Source organism: Tachyglossus aculeatus, chromosome X3, assembly GCF_015852505.1.
Source record: "Tachyglossus aculeatus isolate mTacAcu1 chromosome X3, mTacAcu1.pri, whole genome shotgun sequence".
NCBI lineage: Eukaryota > Metazoa > Chordata > Mammalia > Monotremata > Tachyglossidae > Tachyglossus > Tachyglossus aculeatus.
In genome coordinates, this window is record NC_052099.1 from 14,684,200 (window position 1) to 14,702,315 (window position 18,116).

The window sequence follows — 18,116 nt, forward strand, 5'->3', positions numbered from 1 at the left end:
TTGCAACCTTTCCTAAGACTTTCAGTACAACCATTCATTCATTCAGTCGTATTTATTGACTGTGTGCAGAGCACTGTACTAAGCGCTTGCACTGTACAGCCATTCAGTGTGGTACACTTCAAGTGCTAAGAACAGAAGCATTACAGTTACAGTTCTGGGTCTCCTATTCTCCATCTACACCCACTCCCTTAGAGAACTCATTCGCTCCCATGATTTCAACTACCATTTCTATGCAGATGATTCCCAAATCTACATCTCCAGCCCCGATCTCACCTTCTCTACAGTCTTGTATCTTCTTCTGATTTAAGGACATCTCCACTTCAATGTCCGTTGGCACCTCAAACTTAACATGCCCAAATCAGACCTCCTCATCTTCCCACTCCTCTCCCTGACTTTCCCATCACTGTAGACAGCACCCTTATCTTTCCTGTCTCACAAACCCTTAATCTTGGCATCATCCTCCATTCATCTCTCTTATTCAATCCACATATTCAATCTGTCACCAAATCTTGTTTGTTCCCTCTTTACAACACTGCTATAATCTACCTTTTCTTCTCCATCCAAACTGCTACCATGCTGATCCAAGGATTTACCCTAATATCACCTTGACTACTGCATCAGCCTCATTGCTGATCTCCCTCCCTCCTGTCTCTCCCCACTCCAGTTCATACTTCACTCTGCTGCCTGCACCATTTTTCTACAAAAACCATTCAGTCGATATGTCCCCACTCCTCAAGAACCTTCAGTGATTGCCCATCCACCTCCTCATCAAACAGAAACTCATTACCATTGGCTTTAAAGCACTCAATCTCCTTGCCCGCTCTTATCTTACCTCACTGATTTCCAACTACAACCCAAAATGCTCACTTTGATCCTCTAATGCCAATCTGCTCACTGTACTTCGATCTCATCTATATTACCACCAACCCCCTCACCTACATCCTGCCTCTGGCCTGGAACTCCCTCCCCTTCATATCCACTCTCCCCACCATTAAAGCCTTATTAAACTCACATCTCCTTCAAGAGGCCTTTCCCAACTAAGCCCTCATTTCCTCTTCTCATACTCCCTTCTGCATCAACCTTGTACTTGAATTTGTATTTACCCACATTCAGCCCCATGGAACTTCTGCTTATATACAAAATTTATTTTAATGTCTGTCCCCCCTCTAGACTGTAAAATCCTTGTGGGCAGATAATTCTGTTATATTGTACTCTCCCAAGTGCTTAGTACAGTGCTCTGCAGAGTAAATGTTCAATAAATATGATTAATTGGTTGATTGATTGATTGAAAATGTGCTTGGATCTGATGCCAAGTTGAGGCAGAATGAGCTGAAATTTGATTTCATTCATTCATTCAATCGTATTTATTGAGCACTTACTGTGTGCAGAGCACTGTACTAAGCGCTTGGAAAGTACAAGTTGGCAACATAGAAAGATGGTCCCTACCCACCAACGGGCTCACAGTCTAGAAGGGGGAGACAGACAACAAAACAAAACATGTGGACAGCGTGGCTCAGTGGAAAGAGCCCGGGCTTGGGAGTCAGAGTTCGTGGGTTCTAATCCCGGCTCCACCACTTGTCAGCTGTGTGACTTCAGGCAAGTCACTTAACTTCTCTGGGCCTCAGTTACCTCATCTGTAAAATAAGGATGAAGACTGTGAGCCCCACGTGGGACAACCTGATTACTCTGTATCTCCCCCAGCACTTAGAACAGTGCTTGGCACATAGTAAGCGCTTAACAAATACCAACATTATTATTATTATTATTATTATTAATAGAACAGTTCCTCGTTGCTGCCTATCCTGTTTAAAATTTATTCCACAGAATCAGTTCTTTCAGATGGTAGAGGGACATTGTTCCTGTCTGTGTGTGTTCTGGCTTGGGAGGGGCTGTAGTCCCTGGCCCTGCACCCCCCCCCCCCCCCGCCCCCTCCAGTTCCTATCCTTTCTTGGTTTCTAGCTGCAGAATCCAGGCTGGTGGGGTTGTCTTTGTCACAACCCGCCCTCAGAACACTCTCACTGTCTTTGCTTCTGGGAACCAGGTTCCAAGAAGGCCCCGTGGAGATTGGGATCAGCAATCGACCAGGCAGAGACAACTTCTTTCCCTCCAGGAGTCCCACATGGAGCTAGCACCACTGACAGACGTGGCTGGACGCAATCCCACTAGGAGTATGGAGCTGTGCTATATGATACATCCCCAGCACAGATCAGTCCAGTCAGCATGGTCCCTCAGCTCCCTTTACCCCAGCATCGTCCTGTCTCATCTTCCTCCCTGGCCTTGCTGCTGTCCTGCCCTCATTTCTGGTACCCCAAACTCTCCCCTTGCTTTACACCACTATTAGGTTTCTATTCTTTAAACTTTTATTTACTTAACAGTTCCGATGCTGCTGAGTGAGGTGTGGGGAGGGCAGGAGAAGAGGGGCGGGAAAGAAATTTTGAGGCAGAGAGGGAGGAGGGGGCTGCTGCAGCCCCAGAAAGCTGAGATTGCAAATTGGGGAAGGGATCAGGGTTGTGGCAGTGGCACAGAAGCTTGACATTTAAAGAACAGAGATAGAATAAAAGGTTGCAGGGGGGGAGAGTGGGGCACATGGGGAGTTGGAGACAGGGAGGTGAGTTTGGGGTGCTGACAGGAAGGAGAGGAAACTTGAGGGATCTGAGTCATCATCCTCCATTTCACGGGCTCCTCCTCGACCTCCCACCCACTAAATTCAGCTTCAGTTCTGGGTCCCCTTCTTTTCTCCATCTACACCCTCTCCCTTGGAGATCTCATTCGCTTTCATGACTTCAACTACCACCACTATGCAGATGCTTCCCAAATCTACATCTCCAGCCCTGATCTCTCTCACTCTCTGCAGTCTTGCATCTCCTCCTGCCTTCAAGGCATCCCTACTTGGATGTCCTGCCGTCACCTCAAACTTAACAAGTCTAAAACAGAATTCTGTATCTTCCCACCCAAGCCCTGTCCTCCCCCTGACTTTCCCATCATTGTAGACAGCTCCGCCATCCTTCCTGTCTCACAAGCCTGTAACCTTGGCATTATCCTTGACTCCTCTCTCTTTCAATCCACATATTCAATCCATTACTAAATCCTGTCAGTTCAACCTTCGCAACATTGCTAAAGTCCGCCCATTCCTCTACATCCAAACTGCTACCACATTAATCCAAGCATTTATTCTATTCTGCCTTGATTACTGCATCAGCCTCCTTGCTGACCTCCTTGCCACCTGTCTCTCCCCACTCCGGTCCATATTTCACTCTGCTGCCCGGACCATTTTTCTACAAATTCAGTCCATGTTTCCCCACTTCTCAAGAACCTTCGGTAGTTGCCCATCCACATATGCATCAAACAGAAACTCTTTACCACTGGCTTTAAAGCAATCAATCATCTTGTTCCCTCCTACCTCACCTTACTATTCTCCTTTAACACAGGCACACACTCTCCTGCTCTCATCCAACTTACTGTATCTTGATCTCTTCCATCTCGATGCCAACCCCTCACCCACATCCTGCCTCTGGCCTGGAATGCCCTCCCTCTTCATACTCTACAGACAATTACTCTTCCCCTCTTCAGAGCCTTACTGAAGGCACATTTCCTCCCAGAGGCCTTCTCTAAGCCCTCATTTCCATTTTTACCACTCTCTTACCCCAACTTGCTCCCTTTAGTCATCACATCCCACAGCACTTATATATATATATCCCTAATTCATTTATATTAATGTCTGTCTGCCCTTCTGGACTATAAGCTCATTGTGGGCAGGGAATGTATCAGTTACATTGTTGTGTTGCACTCTCCCAAGCGCTTAGTACAGTGCTCTGCACACAGTAAGTGCCCAATAAATATGATTGAATGATTGATCCAAGGAGGGACAGAGTTACTTCCCTGGTGAATTCACAAAAGCAGAAACCTGAGGAAGCATTCTCTTCATGAGGAAAGTGATTTCTGCCCAGCTGACGTGGAATCAGAAGCTACATCCAGCTTCAAGAGCAGTTTCGACAGGATGACCTGGTCAACCACAAATGGTAGGTCAAGATTACCAAGAACAAGGTCCTGTAATGTAGTTAGATCACTAGGACCTGAGCAGTGAGCACAGCAACACAGTTCTGCTGGGAAAGATATTTGAGAATAGAATGGAAGATAACCAAGTAGCTTCTGAACAGTGAACTGAAAGGGGACATATGCCAGCCAAGACGGGAGAACAAATGTTTCCAAGGCACAGTGAAGCACAATCTCAAATGAAGTGACATAGGAGTGGACTCCTTGTGTGAAGAAGATCGGGATACCAAGAGGCAGGTTCAAAACCAGAGGGAGGGTCTTCCAAGTGACAAAGTCATTAGTGCAGCAGACATTTTGGAAGGGAGTGGCAGTCTTACAAAATTAAACATATATAGATTCTATATTGTTCTTTTCATGAGAATAAAAATAAACTAAACAACTATACTTAAGTAGTCATCTGGTGCTGACAAAGGGGAAATCTTTCATTCACATTTTCTATGGTATAATTGCAAATCAATAGCAGAGCTAAGAATACTCTCTAGGATATTTTAAACTTCTCTCCCTGTCTGCTAGTCCTGGAGGACATTCCCTCGTTGGAAATGAGAGTAATTTGAAAGAAATCTTAAATAATGAAAAGCAATACAGGTTATGCCAATTTGAATTCCCTGTAATGATGATTGGTCATTTTTTTAGGTAAGATTGGCACACGTAGGTGTGCCCACAGACCCACCCACTCCATACCTTCTTTTTGAATATAACCTCCATCTATAAAAATAGTCTCTCTCCTTTCACACACACTGTTTACCACACACCCTCTCTTTGTACTTCCTAACCCACCACTTTCTCCTACTCACAGGCCATCATGTACACTATATTTCAATTTGTTCTTTCTACTTTCTGAAGAAATCATTCCAAATCCTCTCTCGGGTTTCATGTCATAGAAAGCAATTTTCTCTCATTCTTTCTTTCTTTTTTAGGAGGGGGGCAGAGGGGGCAGGGAGTTGGTAGGTGTGACAACTGTCTGTTCCTAGAACTTTCCCTAATTCTCAATTTGGCTTAGACAAAATGTATATTATGAAAGGTATGGTAGGCTTAGAGAAGGATCACAATCAAACAATCTAATAAAACTCTGGATGATAGTGCATGGTCATTATTATTGGTCAAACAGTTGGTCTGTAATGAAACTTGTGACCCCAGCCTCATTTCTTGCAATTTTGTCAATTAATTGCAGACTTGCTCCTTGATTTTTCTTAGTGATATCTCTGTCAACCATGCCTTCTAATCCCTGTCCTCTGATGAGCAAAAACAGGGTAAATTTCTTAGTGGTATCAATTTTTAATTTATTAAATTCAAGTTACTTGTTAAGAGCTTATGGTGTGCCAAGTACCAGCTGGGGAAGATACAATTCAATCAGGTTGGCTACAGTCCCTGTCTCACATGGGGCTCACATGCTATAGTAGGAGGGAGAGCAGGAATCACAAATCCCCATTTTATAGATGTACAAACGGAGGCACAGAGAAATAAAGTGAGTTGGCCAAGGTCATACAGAAAACAGGATTAGAACTCAGGTCCTCTGACTCCCAGGCCAATGTTCTTTCCACTAGGCCACACTGCTGCCTATAATTGCATTATAGATCCTGCTTTTGGAAAGGTGGTGATATACAGAGATAGGAATTCTTTATTCTGAAGGCCCCCAACTTGTTGTCTTTAAGAATAAAAGTCTCATTTTACCTTCCCGCTCCCCCGCTAATTATAGAGTAGGAAAAAAAATGTGTAAATAGGTACTATTGGCAGTTCTGACTACACCAGCATTAAGGTGGGGCAGGAATGCTAAAGTGGCAGTTGGAAGGATAACACCTGAAGTCTTTGACTAATGAAAGGCATTATAGTCGGTCATCTTCTCAAAAGAACTGTTAGTCAGACAAAAGACCTGGAAATGTCCAAGTTCCAAGAATTCTGGAATTTTGACGTCCTAGTTATTCCCATTTCACAGATGGAGAACTAGAAAGACCAAGTGACTTCAATGTAACACAGCAAGTCAGTCACAGCCAAGACTAAAATTCTGGTTTCTTGACAGTACTGTGACCATCAGACTGTGCTTGAAGACCCAACTAGTGTAATAATGGATAATAACAAAAGTACGGATAAAGATTGCTACTATAGGAGCAGTCATACTCTTGCGTTGCTCTATATGCTTTCAATCATGTCAAAGAAAGCATCCAAAAGTTTAACAGAAGACAGCAATCTAACCATAAATTTGTTTAGGTCACAACCTAAAATAAATACCCTAAAGTTTAGCACTGCCTAACTTCTGAAGGCTTTATTAAGGAACCATGGCTTGCAATGTTATAGTGAAATTTTTGTTTACTATTCATTTTCAGAAAACATTTAGTTCTATAATAATAGTGATGGCATTTATTAAGCACTTACTATGTGCAAAGCACTGTTCTAAGCGCTGGGGAGGTTACAAGGTGATCGGGTTGTCCCACGGGGGGCTCACAGTCTTCATCCCTGTTTTACAGATGAGGTAACTGAGGCACAGAAAAGTGAAGTGACTTACCCAAAGTCACACAGCTGAAAATTGGCAGAACTGTGATTTGAACCCATGACCTCTGATTCCAAAGCCCGGGCTCTTTCCACTGAACCATGCTACTTCTCTGTGCTTCTCTGATGGCATTTGTTAAGTGCTTACTATGTGCCAAGCACTGTATACAATGGCATAAACACTACAGTGGTAAAAGAAGAGTTCAAGATAAAGGGATGTTTAATCCCCAGATTTCTCATTCCCAAGTAAAACTTCTAAAGCTCTCCAAACATCAGGTATTCATTAGAGTCCTTAATGATGGCTGTTTAATTCTAAAAAGAGGTTCAGTTGAAAAAAACAAACAGAAATTTAGGAAAAGCCATGATGATTACTAATTACCCCGTTAAATATCATAAGCGCTTAGTACAGTGCTCTGCACACAGTAAGCGCTCAATAAATACGATTGATGATCAAGGTGGATGCTTATCCTTCTGTAAACTAGTGTACTAGCCTCTGAAGACCCTTTGAATCAAACATACTACTTTTCACCTCCAGGAATGCACACCTCAAAGCCCGTGGTGCTTGCAAGAAGGAATATTTAAGTGGCACTGGTGAAGAAGCCCACATATGGAAATTTTCTAGCCTCTTCCTTCTATTTACTACATTAACTTAGTGACTCTCCCCAAATGAAGACACATATTTCAGACCACATTCAGCAATCGGCAGTCTAAAACCGAACACTATTAGCATTTTAATCTTTCACTTTCTGAGCTGTGAGTGTTGATGAGTAGTTATTGCCTTGCCTATTGGCTAAGAACTTTGACCTTGAATATTTTCATGTTTCAAATTTAACCATACTTCTAATACTCCTGGCATCAATTTGCTAGGTTATTACTTGCTACTTACTAGGTGAGATCAGATGTTTTGATGGGCAGTTATGTTGGCATTATTGAAAGTGTTAAGGAAGAAAACTGTCGAAGTGCAGAAAGGATATTTACTCTTGACTTGCCTGACTACAACTGTTTATCAATGCAAGAAAGTCCTGGGATCAAATTACTGGTGTGCAAGATGGAGGCCTCAGCTTGGAAGCAAGAAAACTTGGACATTCTCCCAGACCTTGTCTAGCAGCTTGAATAGTTGTAGGACTTTCATCTGTCAGAAGGTATTAGTTCTGAATTGAGAATGGCCACAATGCTAGCTTGCACCTGCAGCTATTATACTCTGGAAATTTTCTTCACTGTGTTGCACCTGGACATTAAATAGTTTGGAAAAAATTCAAGAAAAGAATCTTCCAAAGGAGGAGGAAGAAAAAAAAGAGTTAATAAAGTTAATTAATTAATTCATTCAATCATATTCATTAAGTGCTTACTGTGTGCAGAGCACTGTACTAAGCACTTGGGAAAATACAACAATGAACAGTGACATTCCCTGCCCACAACAAGCTCACAGTGTAGACTGGGGGAGACAGACATCAAAACAAATAAATAAAATTACAGATATATACATAAGTGCTGTGGGGCTGGTGGGTGGGGAGGGGGGAGAGCAAAAAGAGTGAGTCAGGGTGACACAGAAGGGAGTGGAAGATGAGGAAAAATGTGGCTTAGTCTGGGGAAGCCTCTTGGAGGAGATGTGCCTTCAATAAGGTTTTGAAGGGGTGGGGAGTTTTTAATGTCTGTCGGATTTGAGGAGGGAGGGCAATCTAGGCCAGAAGCAGAATGTGTACCAGGGGTCGGAGGCGAGGCAGGGGTACAGTGAGAAGGTTAGCACTAGAGGAGCGATGTATTTGGGCTGGGTTGTAGACGGAGAGAAGCGAGGTGAGGTAGGAGGGTGATGGAATGCTCTAAAGCCAATGGTGAGGAGTTTTTGTTTGATTCAGAGGTGGATGGGCAATAACTGGAGATTTTTGAGGGAGTGGCATGTCCTGAAGATTCCTGTAGAAAGATGATCCGGGCAGCAGAGTGAAGTATGGACTGCAGTGGGGAGAGACAGGAGGCTGGGAGATCAGTAGGGAGGCTGATGCAGAAATCTAGGCGGGATAGGATGAGTGATTTTACTAATGTGGTAGCAGTTTGGACGGAGAGGAAAGGGAAGATTTTAGCTATGGTTGTGAAGGTGTAACTGACAGGATTTGGTGACAGATTGAATATGTGGCTTGAATGAGAGGAGTAAAGGATAACGAAATGCCAGAGACCTTATGAGAGAGGCATGAGATGGAATAAAAAAGACATGTCAGGAGAACATTGATTCTGCCACTTGCCTGGCACATCAAGGAGATTCATGCCTATACTTCATGCTCCTTTCTGTTAATTCAACATTGCATTTACAATAACTTGGTATATAAGAGCAGTTCAGTAACAAGTGACTATACAGTTCATGACTTGAGGTCGATCTCCTACCCCAACCCACAGCCCTGGATCACCTCCACAGTCTGAGTTCTTCACTCCTGTGAATGAGCCGCAGAGCACTGCTGGCAGAAATCTCGATATCAGCCTTGACCTAGTTCACCTCAAGTTCATCCTTGTGTGCTTTAACTCTGCCCGGCAAAATTATTTTTCCATGCTTATTTACTCCCATGTCATTTGCTCTTGCCAGATGTTCCAGACATTTAACTCCCTCCTCAACCCCCCTGTCCCCCAACCTCCCCCATCTCTTGCCCCTACTGACCTGTCCATGCACTTGACTGAGAAAATTGAAACCATCAGGTGTGATCTCCCTAAAATCTCCTCTGGTCCCCTTCAATCCCTCCCTCCTCCTGCCCCTTCTTCAACTCTCCCATCTTTCCCAGCAGGATCTCAAGAGGAGATCTCCTGCCCTCTCTCAAAATCCACCTGCTCTACCTATGCATCCAACCCCATCCCTCCATACCTTATCAAAACACTTGCCCCCTCCTTTCTTCTCTCCCTGTCCACCATCTTCAATTGTTTGCTCTCCAATGACTTTTCTCTCACTGCTTTCAAATATTCTCATGTCTCTCCTATCCTAAAACAAAATCCTCACTTGACCCTGTGCCTCCTTCCACTGATTGCCCCATCACCCTCCTACCATTCTTCTCTAAACCCCTTGAGCAATTTGTCTACATCCACTGTTGCCAGTTGCTCTCCTCCATTGCTCTTCTTCAATTCCTCCAATCTGGCTTCCATCCCCTTCACAAATGATCACCATGATCACACATGATCTCCTTCTTGCCAAATCCAACAGCCTCTACTCCATCATAATCCTCCTCAATCTCTCAGCTGCCTTTGACACTGCTGACCACTCTCTTCTCCTGGAAACATTATCCAACCTTGGCTTAACTGACACTGTTCTCTCCTGGTTCTCTTCCCATTCTCTGGCCACTCATTTTCAGTCTCTTAAGCGAGTTCCTCTGCTGCCTCCCATCCTCTAAATGTTGTAGTCCCTCAAGATTAAGTTCTGGGCCTCCTTATATTCTCGATCGACGCCTGTCACCTTGGAGAATTCATTTACTTACATGACGTCAACTATCATCTCTATGTAGGTGATTCCCAAATCTACCACTGCAGCCCGGATCTCTTTCCTTCTCTGCAGTCTTGCATTTCCTCCTACCTTCTGGATATCTCTACTTGGATGTCGCACTGACACCTCATACCTAACACGTCCAAAACAGAATTCTGTCTCTTCCCACCAAAACCCTATCCTCCCTCTGACTTTCCCATCACTTTAGGCGGCACCACCATTATTACTGTTTAACAAGCCTGTAACCTGGCCTTATTTTGGCTCATCTCTCTCATTCAACCCACATATTCAATCTGTCACTAAATCCTGTTGGTTCAACCTTCACAACATCACTAAAATCTGCCCCTCTCTCTCCATCCAAACCACTACCACATTAATCCAAACATTTGTCCTATCCTGCCTTAATTACTCAATCAGCATCCTTGGTGACCTCCCTGCTTTCCGTCTCTCTCCACTTTGGTACATACTTCACTCTATTGTTTAGATCATTTTTCTAGAAAAATGTTAAGTCCTTGTTTCCCCAACCAAGAACCTCCAGTGGTTGCCCATCCACCTCTACATCAACCAAAAACTCCTCATCATTGGCTTTAAAAAGCACTCAATCACCTTGCCCCTTCCTACCTCACCTTACTATTCTTCTACTACAACCTAGCCCGCACATTTCTCTCCTCCTATTGTGGCCAACTTACTTGCTCATTGTACCTCGATCTCGGCTATCTTGCCCCCGACCTCTTGCCCAAGTCCTGTCTCTGGTCTGGAATGCCCTCCTGCTTCATATCCGACAATTACTCTCCCCAAATTCAAAGTTTTACTTAAGACACATCTCCTCCAAGAGGTCTTCCCTAACTAAGCCCTCATTCCCTCTTCTTCCACTCCCTTCTGCATCACCCTTACGCTTGGATTTGCTCCCTTTATTCACTTCTCCCTCAGCCCCTCAGCACTTAAGTACATATCTGTAATTTATTTATATTAATGCCTGTCTCCCCTCTCCCCCTCTAGACTGTAAGCTCACTGTGGGCAGGGAACATGTCTACCAACTCTATTATATTGTATTCCCCCAGGCATTTAGTATAGTGCTCTGCACATAGTAAATATGATTGATTGGTGATAAATCAAAGATTTCTAATTAGGTAGGTGGAAAACAGTAACTGCAATGACATTGTAAGCTAGAAGATCTATAATGCTTAATGCTCTTCTTACAGTATAATTTTTAAAGTCATTCATTATTTTTCCAAAATTTTAATGGTTTGGCTTAAACAATCTGAAATGAACATAGTGCAAATCGTACAGATAGATCCAGGGTCTGGATTTTTAAGAGAAAAATGAACTAACTATGTTTTGGTTGGGATTTCCAAATATTGCATCTCAATCTAAATAGAAGAGAAGCTTTTGTTAAACTAAAAATTATAAATAGACTGCCTTTCACTTAATAGTATTTCTTTAAAAGTCTAAGAGAAAATTCTGTTCACAAATCACCATGTGGGAAATGCTCAGTATCTTTAAAAACTGGCACATATTGAATAGACTTTTTCATTCTCTGAAAATCAAAATCAGAAAGATGCCCTATTTACTCACTGGGATCTTTGTTAAAAATATGGTAGTTGTCAGAAACACCTTATTAGAAGATTAACTGAGCAAGGAGCATAGCACTATATTAAAAAAAGCAGGAAACAGGGCAAAGAGATTTATATTACATCTTGTTGCTGACAAATTTGCTTTATGGTTCTCTTCAGATCTCAAGGACACAATCTCCCATTGTAATCCTCTCAAGCATTAAGTGGGTGATATACTGGTACCAAGAGGAGAATATGCAGTTCTCGCTAGTTATATTTGTCATCTTCTTGTAGTACTTTTGTGAACTGAATGCTGAAGTTCCCCCAAAAAATATTTTCTCTGGCTTGAGAAACATGATATGTGTGACATTTGCCAAGTAGATCTGAGAGGAGGATTCTGCCATAAATGTTCAATAATGGTGTAAATTCTGGCCAGATTTTCCTGTAGTGCTGGGACCTGTGGAGTGGGGTTAGGAGGAAGGGTATACTTCACTGAACCACCAGATTAAGCAGTTATTGCTGTTGACAACCTCACCTATAACCCTTAAAGTTTTTTAGCCCAACCATGTTCCCTTAATCCTCTCCCTCTAATCAGCCCATCCTTGTCCTTCCTTCCCACCACCCTCTCATCTCCCTCCATTCAATCCCTCCCCACCCCTTGCTCTGCCTCCACTTCCCACCGTTCTGGCCCCCACCCAAACCCTCCCTACCCCTCACGCTGTCCCCTCCCACCAAACCCTCTCTCGCAGCCTCAGCTAAGTGCAGCCTGTGGAATTCCCACTCCATCACGAGAAAGCTTTGCTTCGTCCTTGACCTGTTCCTGATCCAGGCACAGCTCTTCCTCGCCATCACTGAAATCTGGCTTGCCCTGGATGATACTGTCTCCCCTGCTGCTCTTTCTAGAGGGGGCCTCATCTTCTTCCACTCCCCAAGTCTCACTGAGAAAGGGGGAGGAATCAACTTCCTTACTTCCCAATGCCGCCTTCGCACCATTACACCTCCTCCATCCCTCTCTTTTCCTTTGAAGTCCATATCATCCGCCTCTACCACCCACTGAGGTTATTAGCCATGTCCACATGTTTTGTTTTGTTCTTTGTCTCCTCCTTCTAGACTGTAAGCCCGTTGTTGGGTAGGGACCATCTCTATATGTTGTCAACTTGTACTTCCCAAGCGCTTAGTTAAATGCTTTGCACACAGTAAGCGCTCAATAAATATGATTGAATGAATGAATGAATGAATCTACTGCTCCCCAGGCCCTACCTTCAACTTTCTGAACCATTTTCATCCCTTTCTCGCATTCCTTCACACTTTTTCCATCCCTACATTGCTCCTTGGGGACTTCAATACCCATGTGGATGTTTCTGACAACCCTTCTGCTGCTTTCTTCCTAGCACTCCTTGACTCCACTGACCTCCTGCTCCACCAAGCTCATCCACTCACCAACTCAACCATACACTCTTTCTTCATCTACCCCTCACCAACTCTGAAATTCCACTGTCTGACCACAACTTTCTCACCTGCCTTCTCTTCCACTTACCCCACTCCCTGCAAATCTGTCTTGTTGTCCCACAGAGACCTCTGATCTTTTGATCTACACCAATTTTCTGAAGTCATCATGCCCCATCACATCCCAAACTACCTTCCCTTGACACCAAAATTGACCCCCTCAACACCACCCTCTCTACTGAACTCAACTCACTCAGTCCCCTATTCCCTTGTTGATCTCGTATTATGAATCCACAGCCCTGGATCACCTCCACAGTACGTTTCCTTCACTCCTGTTCATGAACTGCAGAGCACTGTGGGTGGAAATCCAGATATGAGTCTGACATTATCCATCTCAACTTCAACCTTGCCTGCTTTAACTCTGACCTCTCTCTCTCTCTCTCTCTCTCTCTCTCTCTCTCTCTCTCTCTCTCACACACACACACACACACACTCTTTTATGGTATATGTTGAGGAATTACTATGTGTTCTAAATGCTGAAGTAGGTACAAATTATTTAGGTCAGGCACAGTTCCCGTCCCACCCAGCAACATTATTTCTCCATCCTTACTAACTCCCATGCCCATTGTCCTCACCAATTGTTTCAGACATTTAACTCCGTCCTCAACCCCCCCATCCCCGTTCCTCCATCTCTCCTATCTTTTGCCCCTAATGACCTGGCCACATACTTTATTGATAAAATTGAAACCATTAGTCGAGAAACAGCGTGGCTCAGTGGAAAGAACCCGGGCTTGGGAGTCAGAGGTTGTGGCTCCTAATCTTGGCTCCGCCACTTGTCAGCTGTGTGACTTTGGGCAAGTCACTTAACTTCTCTGAGCCTCAGTTACCACATCTGTAAAATGGGGATTAAGACTGTGAGCCCCACTTGGGACAACCTGATCACTTTTCCAGAGCTTAGAACAGTGCTTGGCATAGAGTAAGTGCTTAACAAATGCCATCATTATTATCATTATTATTATCATTATATCCCCCCAGCACTTAGAACAGTGCTTTGCACATAGTAAGCACTTAACAAATGCCATCATTATTGTTTTTGTGTTGGCCAGTTAGCTCAGTTTGTTAGAGTATGGTGCTAATAACGCCAAGGTCGTGGGTTTGATCCCCATACAGGCCACTGATGCTTTGATTTCAGCGCTTAGAACAGTGCTTGGCACATAGTAAGTGCTTAACAAATACCATGTGTTGCCGACTTGTACTTCTCAAGCGCTTAGTACAGTGCTCTGCACACAGTAAGTGCTCAATAAATACGATTGATTGTTTGATTGATTGATCATCATCATCTCCATAGAATCTCCCTTGCTCCTCTCCAATTCCTTCCTCCTCCTGCCCCTTCTTCAACTCTCTCATCATCCCAGCAGTATCTCATCCCAGCATCTCTCATCCCAGCAGTATCTCAAGAGATCTCCTACCTCCTCTCAAAATCTACCCCTCCCACCTGCACCTCTGACCCCAAACTTACCCCCCCGCCGACTGCCATCTTCAATTGTTCACACTTTAATGGCTTCTACCCCACTGCTTTCAAATATGCTCATGCATCCCCCATCCAAAACCCTCAACTTGACTCCACAGCTTCCTCCAGTTATTGCCCTGACTCCCTCCTACTATTCCTTTCAAAACTCCTTGAGCGAATTGTCTACTGGTACTGTCTCCACTTCCTCTCCTCCAATTCTCTCTTTCATAACCTCCAAACTGGCTTCTTCCCCCTTCAGTCCACGGAAACAACCCTCTCAAAGGTCACCAATGATCTCTGTCTTCCCAAATCCAATGGCTTCTACTCCATCCTAATCCTCCTTTCATCTCTCAGATGTCTTTCACACTGGACCACGGCCATCACCATCCCACACTTCCTGGAAACATTATTTAACATTGGCTTCACTGACATTGTCCTCTCCTGGTTCGCTTCCTCTCTCTTTGGTTACTCATTCTCAGTCTTTCTCTTTTTTAAAAAATGGTATTTGTTAAATGCTTAGTATGTGCCAGGCACTGTACTAAGCACTGAGGTAAATGCAAGCTAATCAGGTTGGACACAGTCCATGTCCCACATGGGGCTCACAGTCTTAATCTCCTTTTGACAGATAAGGTAACTGAGGCACACAGAAGTTAAGTGACTTGCCCAAGGTCACACAGCAGACAGGTGATGGAGTCAGGATTAGAACCCAGGTCTCTTTCACAGGTTCTTCCCCTACCTCCCACCCCTTAACTGTGGGAGTTGTTCAAGGCTCAGTTCTGGGTCTCCTTCTATTTTTGATCTCCATCCACTCCCTTGGAGATCCCATTCTCTCTTGTGGCTCCAACTACCATCTCTATATGCATGATTCCTAAATCTACAACTCCAGCCCTGATCACTCTCCTTCTCTGCAGTCTCGTATTTTCTTCAGCCTTCAGGACATCTCTATTTGGATGCCCTGCCGAGACCTCAAACTGAACATGTCCAAAACAGAACTCCTCATCTTCCCACTCAAACCCTGCCTTCCTCCTGTCTTTCCCATTAACTGTACAGCACCCCCATCCTCCCTGTCTCACAAGTGAGAACTAAACAAGGGAACTAAACAATTTTCAGTCAACTGATTCATTTGCTGCATACATTAAGATGGAATTCTAATTTTAGATTATTTTAAATTATTTAATTCCCAACAGTCATTTGGCTGTTGTTCCAGGGAGTCAGGGGCAGAGGCATAGCAAGTTATAGTCAACATAAACAACCCCACCTAGGTGAAAAGCCCAACATAGAAACTATTGGCAAATGCCGGCAGAATAGATGGTGGCAACATTGTGTTAGAATACAAAGATCTGTACCAGTGTGGTCCAACCCCCTCTAGACTGTGAGACTGGGACTGGGATTGTCTCTCTTTATTGCCGTATTGTACATCCCCAAGTACTTAGTACAGTGCTCTGCATGCAGTAAGCACTCAATAAATATGATTGAATGAATAAATGAATGAACCCCAGGACCATAGTAGTAGTGGTGATATTTATTGAACACTTACTGTGTGCAGGACACTGTACTGAGTGCTGGGAAAAAACCACGTGTGTTTCTGTCCCTAGGGGTTTGGGATGTGTGTGTGGTGGACTCACAGGAAGCATGTAGGTTGCAAACCCTCAAAGATGGCTTTGTCCCCTGAGCATACATGCATCTTCTGGCCTCGTGGAAAGAGCATGGACCTGGAGTTTTTCCTAACTCTAATTTAAGTGTCTGACTCCCTCACTAGATTGTAATCTCAATGAGGACAGGAATCAATTATACTAATTCTGTTGTACTCTTCCAGTAGGTACTGAATAAATTCAACTGACTGATTGTCAAAAATCCCCCAAGAAGCACCACTCCATTTTCCCTGGTCCTTCCAATGTGTCAGCCTGCATGTGCCCAGCTCTTCCTGAGTATGAGGTTATGTTTGAAGCACCAAAGAATATGTCTGTATAGTCCAGGAACAGGTTGGGCACTTGAATCCTCCTTGACTGGAAGGCAAGGAGACTGCTGTCTTCCCCTCCTTGTGTTAATAATAATAATGATTATAAGTATGGTATTTATTATGCACTCACTATATGCCAAGCACTGTTCTAAGTGCTGGGGTAGATACAAGTAATCAGTTTGTCCCACGTGGGGCACACAGTCTTAATCCCTATTTTACAGATGAGGTAACTGAGGCACAGAGAAGTTAAGTGGTTTGCCCAAGGTCACACAGCAGACAAGTGGCTGAGCTGGGATTAGAACTCACATCCTCTGATTCCCAAGACCGGGCTCTTTCCACTAAACCATGCTGCTTTTCTCTGAGCTTTACAGGCTAGAGCACTCATTTTATTACATCTGCTATATGACCTTGACAAGTCACTTAACTTCTCTTTGCCTCAGTTACTTCATCTGTAACATGGGGATTAAGACTGTGAGCCCCATGTGGGACAGGGACTGTGTCCAACCTGATTAACTTGTATCTACCTCAGGGTTTAGAACAGTGCTTGGCACATAGTAAGTGCTTAACAAATAAGATAATTATTATACCATGACAAATGCTCAATGTCAATTCTAGAACTCAACTTCACTAATAGACTTGTTAACCTGTTGCTCAGAGCTCAGACAATTTGTTGTCCTGAACCAGTCCAAAGAACAATTATCTGGGACACCATTGATGAGCATTCCCCCAGGACACATCCACACTAGGACTGGTAAAGGGGTTAGTAAACACTGTCAGACGTGGCAGTGGGTGGTCTCCACTTGAGTGACTGCAGTCCTTTAGAAGGTGGGTGATGGGGTGAAGGCATCACCCCCTAGATTGTGCTGACAGATTTGGTAATGGAATTTTTAAGGAGGGATATGATCTCTGGATTAGTATTATTAATTTTTTAGAAGTTTACTTAGTGTGCTCAATGCAAAACAAATAGAAATTACAGTTAGGGGAAGTTAGGGGAACATGAAGTCCACAGCAATTACCCCCCAACAGGAATGAGTACATTTTATTAGGAACGTATTGTCAATTTATCATTTGGCGGGTGTGTCCTATGTAGTTGAGACTTTACTTTTAATTTTTACCAGAACTAATTTCAGTTTATATGGCATGATATTAATGGCAAGAGGTGAACTTAAGGATATGCAATTGAGAAGCCTATCTTTGGTTTGACTAAAGGGAGGAAAACAGTACCACTCAACTTCTAATTTTTTACTGACATTCACTACATCATATCTTTCCAGAGCACAGCTGCTTCATACTGTTTGTGTGTCCCATAACATTAGAGTGATTTCTTGGGTGTAGATATAGAATAGAAGGGGACCTAGAACAGAGTCTTGAGGGACCCCCACTGTCAGAGGGTGGGAGGCAGAGGAGGAGCCTGCAGAAGACTGAGAAGGAACAATTAGGGAGAAAGGAGGAGAACCAAGAGAGGATAGTATCAGTAAAGCCAAGGTTGGATAAAGTTTCAAGGAGAAGGGGTGGTCTACAGTGTCAAAGGCAGCTGAGAGGTGTAGGGGGATTAGGATAGAGTAGAAGCCATCAGGTTTGGCAAGAAGAAGGTTGTTGGCTATCTTAGAGAGGGCTATTTCTGTGCAGCGAAGGGGGAGGAAGCCAGATTAGAGG

General features: G+C 43.8%; 1 protein-coding gene and 1 non-coding gene across 6 annotated transcripts in view; one reads left to right on the forward strand and one right to left on the reverse strand.

Annotated features, from left to right (window-relative positions):
• The window catches only part of SLC24A2 (solute carrier family 24 member 2), a 272,635-nt gene that overhangs the window by 92,848 nt on the left and 161,671 nt on the right, over window positions 1-18,116 (reverse strand). The gene's annotated exons all lie outside the window — the stretch shown is intronic.
• TRNAI-AAU lies at window positions 14,091-14,164 on the forward strand. Its single transcript has one exon. It is a non-coding gene; the product is annotated as a tRNA-Ile (tRNA).